The sequence below is a fragment of the Humulus lupulus genome, chromosome X, assembly GCF_963169125.1.
Source record: "Humulus lupulus chromosome X, drHumLupu1.1, whole genome shotgun sequence".
Taxonomy (NCBI): domain Eukaryota; kingdom Viridiplantae; phylum Streptophyta; class Magnoliopsida; order Rosales; family Cannabaceae; genus Humulus; species Humulus lupulus.
In genome coordinates, this window is record NC_084802.1 from 106180429 (window position 1) to 106187650 (window position 7222).

Below are 7222 nucleotides of genomic sequence, written 5' to 3' on the forward strand. Positions count from 1 at the left end.
TTCTCCCTTTACAGTTTCTTCTCCCTTTACCCTTTCTTATGAAATTTGAAGCTGTAAACTCAGCGGAGGTTTAGGCTAGAGATTGGGACTTGGTTCTTGGTGAAGCTAGAAGGTTCAGCTGATGTTAGTGTCTAATTAGGGTAAGGTTTCTAGTTTTTTTTTTTTGGGATGGCTGAATTTTGTTATGTTTGATCTTTGAATCTGAACTTTGGATGGGAATTCAAGGATTTGAGCTTGGGAACTTGAGGAACTAAAGGTTGGAAGGGCAGAGAGGGCAACCTAGGGTCGGATTCTCCATTAAAGGTAATGATTTATGGGCTTGAACATTTGAATTTCTGGGTTTTCTGGTTAAGTTCTTGAACTTCAAGCTCAATCATGGTTTTTCTGTGTTTGATGGTGCATGTGGCCAAGTTTGATGTTGTCGGGCCATGTTGGATGAGATGTAGTGGATGGTAGGCTTAATTTGAAGTGTGGTTGAGGTTTAGAGGGGATTTATGGAGTTTTGGCTAGGGGAAATTTGAAGGAAAAACTTAGAGGGTTGCTGGTGCTGTTTGTAGCGCTGTATCGCTAGCATTAGAGCGCTACAGCGCTATGCTTGGCTTTCTGGGGGGTGTTTGTCTCTACTTGTAGCAGATTATGGAAGATATGCAAGCCCAACTCCAAAGCCAGGAAGAGCAGATCTGTTTACCGAGAGAACAAGTTCCATCAGGGAGTGTTGCACCTATTGTACCACTTATAGTGACACCAGTTGCTCAGCCAGTGGAAGTTGGGAACAAATGGGAGCCATTGTATGAGCGGTTCAGGAGATAGCATCCTCCAAATTTTGAAGGGGGACCAGATCCATTGAAAGCTAAATAGCGGATGAGTATGATCACCACTATCTTGGAATTTATGAAGGTAGAGGGTCATGACAGAGTGCCCTGTGCCACATATATGCTGAGAGAGGATGCTTGCATCAGGTGGGAATAGGTTGCACAGACCAGAGACGTTACTACCTTGAGTTGGGATGGATTCAAAGATTTGTTCAGCCAGAAGTACTACAATGTTTCCATCAGGGCAGCGCAGGTTAATGAATTCATGGGATTGGTTCAGGGCAACATGACAGTTACAGAATATGCCCTGAAGTTTGAAAAACTTGTGAAGTTTGCACCAGATCTTGTGCCTACTGATGCAACTAGGCAGGACAGATTTATTAGAGGGCTTAATGCTATGATAAACCGAGATGTGAGGATTACAACAGTACCTAGGGGGACAACTTATGCCCACGTTGTTGAGAAGGCTCATACCGCTGAGGAAGTAGAGAACAAGATCTGGAGGGTGGGAGCTGCAAGGCGGGAGGGCCGCAGAGCGGTGCCTCCATACTTCGGGTCTGGTAGGGGCGGAGGCACCAGTGATCTGAAGAGGAAGACCCCTAATGCTTCGACCGCTCCTGGTCTTGATAGGAGAGGTCGAGGTACTCAAGGTGGCCGTCAGGGAGGCAGTGATACACTGAGGAGCTATCCAGAGTGCACGAGGTGCAGAAGACGTCATCTGGGCGAATGTCGGGCTAAGGCCTATTATGTGTGCGGGGTGGTAGGACACCTTAAGAAGGATTGCCCAACAGTGAAGAAAGGGGAAGCAGGGAAGGTGGACATCTTGACTCCAGCTCGAGTGTTCAACCTGTCGCAGGCAGAGGCTAGTCCCTCGGTGGTGATAGGTCAGCTTTCTAGTGCTGGCTCTCCTTTTACTGTATTGATTGACTCTGGTGCTACAGATTCGTTTGTTTCTAGTAAGGTGACTGATAGACTATGTAGACCTAGTGGGTATTGTACTGCAGGGATTGGGACTATTTTGCCTACAGGGGAACTGGTAGTGTCTAGGAGGTGGATTAGAGCACTGCAAGTGATGGTTGATGGTAGAGAACTTTTAGTAAATTTGATTGAGCTAGATATGGAGGACTTTTACATGATTATAGGAATGTGTTGGTTGGTCAGATATCGGGCTACTATTGATTATAGGAAGAAGATGATGACCTTTGAGCTGGAGGGCGAGGATCCCTTCGTATTTGTGGATACGTAATGTGGACCCCGCATACCCATAATTTCAGCGCTGAGAGCTACGGACCTATTACAGGGAGGATGTATTGTAACGCCCTGGATAGCCAAGACAGCTACACTGTGTACTTATAAAGGTGCAGGACTTGCCAATCAAGTCATTTAGTCAAAACGTGTCACTAAACCATAAATGTGCTAAGGATAAAATGGTTTTGGTCTCCAAAGATACATTTCATATACTTAAACAAATTTACATATAGGATCCCAAAAAGGAACAGTGTTTAAATGTTAGTTTACAAAATTTCCAAAATACAGACTACCACACTCTAAGGCAAAACAGACATTTATAACTTTTCTGTACCTGTTATCCTCTCAACCGTGGCGGCTGAGCAGCTGGTCATGTACATTCTACTCACAGAGCTCTCCAAGTCAGGGCTGATCAAGTTTGCCCTTGCCTTTACCTGCACCACGTAGCACCCGTGAGCCAAGGCCCAGCAAGAAAACACATTAGTCATCTCAACATTCATATCAAGAGAACAATTCATCAAGCATGATTAACCACTTAACATTCCACATTAATCACATAACATGTAATCAGAATCAAATATGCAACCAATCATTAATAACAGTCAAATCACATAATAACTAGGGCCGACAACTTAGGACGCACCCTCTGTTTACCCCACTGACTCCGACCCGCTTAAACCGAGCCCAGTGCATAATAAGTTGTCCTAGGCTACCAGTGGCCGAGCCGCGCCTTGTGCGCAAGTGTAACCTTTGGCACTCTTAGGCCGTTGGTTTACTATTTACATGGCATAATACCATCCTTTTCAATGCATACATATTAGGGAACCCTTAGTCCCATTACAAATACACAACCAGGTGCAATTTTCTTAGCTTTGGCTTCTAAGTGAACTAGTTACGAGCGATGCTCCTTGAGCGTGATCCGATCCCCGAGCCCTAGCTTAGCACCTAGTCACAACCAAGATAAAGGATACCATCAACAATCTTAAATGAGCTTCTAGAAAAAGTTCTAGTCTCCGGAACATTGAACTTCACCAAACATGGTAAAAGATTCAATCCCGAGCACCTGAGGTTAAATTCCCAAGCCTAGAATCTCAAAATCCCAAAATTCCTTAAGGGCCACGGGATTAGCCACCCATGCCACAGCATGGCCCCAATCAGAGACCTCCCAATTCCCAAAAATAGCTAAGGACCACGACCCTACATAGACCATGCTACGGCCCACCCTCCTTCCTCAACACACATCAGCTTCGAAGGGTCGCGGCACACTAAGAACTATGCCGCAGCCCGACCCCTTCGAACCCAGAAAACCTCCTTTTGTAACTTTCAAACCTCATGTAAACTCACTCAAAACTACCCCAATTCCACAACTCAATTATCCAAAAACTTCCCACAAGATTCCAACAACACAATCCACCTGAAACATAGGCTAGAAACCCATCAAGAACCCATTTCAATTACTAAAACTTTCTAACTCAAGAATACAAAACTCAGCCATGAAAACACTATAACTCTGTCATTAAACCTTAGATTAGAGCTTACCTCAGTTGAAAAACCACTTGTCTAAGAAGAATCCAAGTCAATTCCCAAGCTTTTCCACCTTAATTATGCCCTTAACATCAAAATCACAATCACCTCATTACTCAGCCAAAAGCTCAAAGTTTCTAACTTCATAACACAGTTTAACTCTTACCTTAGCCTTGACTAAATGTTCCCTGAATAATCCTTGAGCTAGCCTCTAATTTCCCCTCTGAATTCTTCTGAAATCCCAGCTCAAACTCCATCAATTCCTCCAAAATTCTCAGAGTTTTTCCTTGAGAGAGAAGAGAGAAAAAAAGGGCTGAGAAAATAGCCGATCTTATTTTGTTCTACTATTTTCTACTGCTCCTTAAGTCTATCCTTAGGCAATTAAGCTAACCCCAAAGCTCGGGGTACCGGAAACGTCCCCGAGGGCAAAATAGTAAAATTCCCCATTATACCCACCTAGACTTCCTCACCTCAAATATATCTCCAATTATTTATTTTCATAACCCGGTAATCTAAATAACCACTCGATACCTGAAATACCCCTTGACTTGTCCAAAGTCAAGCATTAAGCACCATTGTGACTTTCCCGCTATCTAGCTCCCCAGGATCGCCTCAAGTCGCCCGTAGCAGATTTACCCACATAATAATGTGGTTCTCACAAGTATAACATTTAATCACATTTATATTCATATAATCATACAAGCATGCTTATCATGTAATCATGCATTAAGTGAATAAATTCACACATAAACAAATTATGCCCTCCTGACACACTAATCAAGGCCCTTCAACCATATTAGTGATTTTGGGTCATTACAACTATCCCCTCCTACTGAGAATTTTGTCCTCAAACTTTACCTGAATAGCTCGGGATACTGATTCAGAATTGCTGTCTCTAACTCCTAGGTCGCTTCCTCGACCTTGCTATTTCTCCAAAACACCTTAACTAACGGGATCGTCTTATTACTTAAGACTTTATCCTTCCGATCCAAAATCTGAACTGGTCGTTCTTCATAGGACAAATCTGTCTGTAGCTCTATGTCCTCATACTTCTGCACATGTGTTGTATCAGAAACATACTTCTACAACATGGAGATATGGAATACATCATGAACTCCTAACAGCGACGATGGCAAAGCCAACCTATAAGCCACCTATCCAATCCTCTCTAAAATCTCAAAAGGTCCAAAAAACCGAGGGCTCAGCTTGCCCTTCACTCCAAATCTCCTCACTCCTCTCAGTGGTGAAACTCGAAGAAACATGTGGTCCTCAACCTGGAACTCCACGTTCCTACGCTTAGGATCAGTGTAGCTTTTCTGTCTACTCTGCGAAGCAAGCATTCTAGCTTGAATCTTCTCAATAGCCTCATTAGTCCTCTGAACCATATCTGGTCCTAAGTACCTCCTCTCACCCATTTCATCCTAGTGTATGGGTGACCTACACTTTCTCCCATATAACATCTCATAAGGGGCCACCCAATCGTGGTCTGATAACTATTGTTATATGAGAATTCAATCAACAGTAAGTACTTACTCCAAGACCCCTCAAAATCAATCACACATGCCCTAAGCATGTCCTCCAACACATGAATCATCCTCTCAGACTATCCATCAGTCTGAGGATGAAAAGTTGTGCTAAACTTCAACTGAGTCCCCATAGCTCTCTATAGATCTCCCCAAAACTTGGAGGTAAAGATAGGGTCTCGATCAGATACAATAGACTTTGGAACCCCATGGAGACGAACTACCTCCCTCACATACAACTCTACATACTGTTCCACTGTATAGGTCGACCTCACTGGTAGAAAATGGGCTGACTTGGTGTATCTGTCTACTATCACCCACACCGAGTCACAAAGTCCCAATGTTTTGGGGAATCCTCCCACAAAATCCATAGTAATGTCCTCCCATTTCCATTCTGGGATACCCAAAGGCTGGAGCAATCCTGTTGATCGCTGATGCTCAGCCTTTACCTGCTGACATGTCAAACATCTAGCCACATACTCTACCACATCCTTCTTCATCCCAGGTCACCAATATAATGTCTGTAGATCCTGATACATCCTTGTGGTACCTGGATGAAGCAAGTATGGCGTAGTGTGAGACTCATCCAGTATCTCTCGTCTGACCCCCTCATCTGCCGGAAAACAAATCCGTCCCTGATATCGAAGCAAACCTATCTCAGAAACAGAATAATCCTTAGTTGTCCCCGCTAAGACATGCTGTCTAACCTCCTGCAACTGCGCGTCCACTAACTGACCCTCCTTGACCCGCTCTAACAAGGTCGACTACAGGGTAATATTAGCTAACTGGCCTACCACCAGTTCTATCTTTGCCCTGGCCATCTCATCAGCTAACTCCCTCGAGATCTGAGTGGAACTATACAATTGTCCTGGGCCCCTCCTACTCAATGCATCTGCCACCACATTGGCCTTCCCAGGGTGATAAAGAATATCGCAGTCATAATCCTTAACCAGCTCCAACCAACGCCTCTGCCTCATGTTCAGATCCTTCTGAGTAAAGAAATACTTTAAACTCTTATGGTCAGTGTATGTCTCGCACTTCTCCCCATACAAATAATGACGCCACACCTTCAGTGCGAATACCACTACTACTAGTTCAAAATCATGAGTCTGATACTGCTGCTCATACTCCTTTAGCTGCCGCGATGCATAAGCTAACACTTTCCCATTCTGCATCAACACACAACCCAAACGCATCCTCGATGCATCACAATATACAACAAACTTTCCATCCACCTAAGGAAGACTCAACACAGGTGCAGAAATAAGTCGTCGCTTCAACTCTTGAAAACTGTTCTCACACTTTTCTGACCAAACAAACTTCTGATTCTTCCTCGACAACTCTGTCATTGGTGAAGAAATCTTTGAGAACCCCTCTACGAATCGTCTGTACTAACCTGTCAGCCCAAGGAAACTCCGCACCTTCGAGAAGTTCCTTGGCCTCGGCCAATCTCTTACTACTTCTACCTTGGACGGATCCACCTTAATCCCTTCTGCTTCATCTATATTCCCAAGAAAAGTCACCTCTGGCAACCAAAACTCACACTTATTAAACTTGGCATATAGCTGATGCTCCCTTAACCTCTGTAACACCTGTCGAAGATGTTGCTCATGCTCTGCCTCTGAACTGGAGTAAACCAAGATATCGTCGATGAAAACAATGACGAACTAATCCAAGAAGTCCTTGAACACCCTATTCATCAGATCCATAAAAGTTGCTGGGGCATTGGTCAAACCAAAAGACATGACCAAGAACTCATAATGCCCATACCATGTTCGAAAGGCCATCTTCGGTATATCCTCATCTTTGATCCTCAGCTGGTGATAACCTGATTGAAGATCAATCTTTGAGAACACTGTCTTTCCCTGCAGCTAATCAAACAAGTCATCAATCCTTGGTAGAGGGTAATTATTCTTAATAGTCAACTTGTTCAATTCCCTATAGCCTATACACATCCTCAAAGTCCCGTCCTTCTTCTTAACAAACAACACTGGAGCGCCACATGGTGAATAACTAGGCCTGATGAATCCCAAATCCAGAAGTTCTTGCAACTGTATCTTCAATTCCTTCAACTCTGCTGGTGCCATCCTATATGGTGCCCGTGATACTGGTTCT